The sequence below is a fragment of the Haplochromis burtoni genome, unplaced genomic scaffold (assembly GCF_018398535.1).
Source record: "Haplochromis burtoni strain Fernald_Lab_line unplaced genomic scaffold, NCSU_Asbu1 Contig_313, whole genome shotgun sequence".
Taxonomy (NCBI): domain Eukaryota; kingdom Metazoa; phylum Chordata; class Actinopteri; order Cichliformes; family Cichlidae; genus Haplochromis; species Haplochromis burtoni.
Window position 1 is genome coordinate 437,232 of NW_024582674.1, and position 1,239 is coordinate 438,470.

Here is a 1,239-nt window from a genome sequence, read left to right on the forward strand (position 1 = left end):
GGGTTAAAACTCATCCACCCATCCACACACATGCAGTATGCTGGCTCATATTTGAGGGACTTCCTTGGATGCTTTTCATGTAGCAGTAAAACCGGTCTGCTGGGGATCAGCTTCAACACTGCAGGCAAATGTTTCCATGTAATCAGCACAATCACCTGACTTCCTTTTTCAGAGTAAGGAACATTACAGCGTGTAATTGGACTGTAGTATAGTTATATTATTTATATGAAACATGTATTAATAAACACAGATGCGCTGATGTGACATTGTAAAAACGTAAAAATAAGAAAAAGTCAAGCAGTGCACACACGATTTGCAACCTCTGAATTTTACCTTTATTTTACACTTAGATAATGATAAGTATACCAGAAGAGTCTTGTTTGTCAGGGTAGGGCCTCCCTCAGCTCACTGTGTTGTGTCTCCTCCACACTTGGGTCTCGAGAATTTGTTGCAGTCGTCAGAAACATGCTGAGTATAAATATTGTGCAACAAATTCTGGTGATAATATTTATCCCCAAAGCAGAGTAATGTAGAATCACTTAATATTAAAACATCTTAGACCTGAGCGGACTTCTGTTGGAGAGAACAATGGAGTAGGCCGAGGCACCTGCAGCGACGGGGGCGGAGGGGGCTTGAGCACCTGCCCCTTTCCTCTCGGGTGCCCCAGGTGCCCTTTTCTTTCTCTCTTTTTTTAATGTGTGGAGTCCTGCCTGTGGCCCTCAACAAAAACATTTAATTATAAATCATAATTTTGCTAAATAAAAGCATCTTGCTCGCATCAGTCACATGAGGACTTTTAACCAATGTTCGCCCTCGACAGCAGAGCACGTCGGTTATGAGCCAGGAAGAGCTTGCAAAGAGCACGCACATTTTTTTCCGCCTGAGCGGTGCGAAGCTGTAGGAGAAACACACAAATTAATTGGGAGCCGCAGACTGGTGCCACAAAAACCAGTAAGTAGTACAGCGTACACTGTAGACTACACCACACAGCAGTGTTACTATGTACATGTTGGTCAGTTGTCTTGTAGCAACTGACAAACTGAAACAAATGAGCGTGTGTGTGTGTAACCGCTGTGGTTCTGCGCTGTGTCTGATCCTGACGATAAAAGGTGAAAGAAAAACCTCCAAATAAATAGCTGGCTCGCTCCAGCTCCTACGACCAAATACAAACAGTGGGGAAGAGGGTTAGCTCAGCCCACCACAACTTCCAAGCTAGCAAGAATGATCTATTCATGCTAG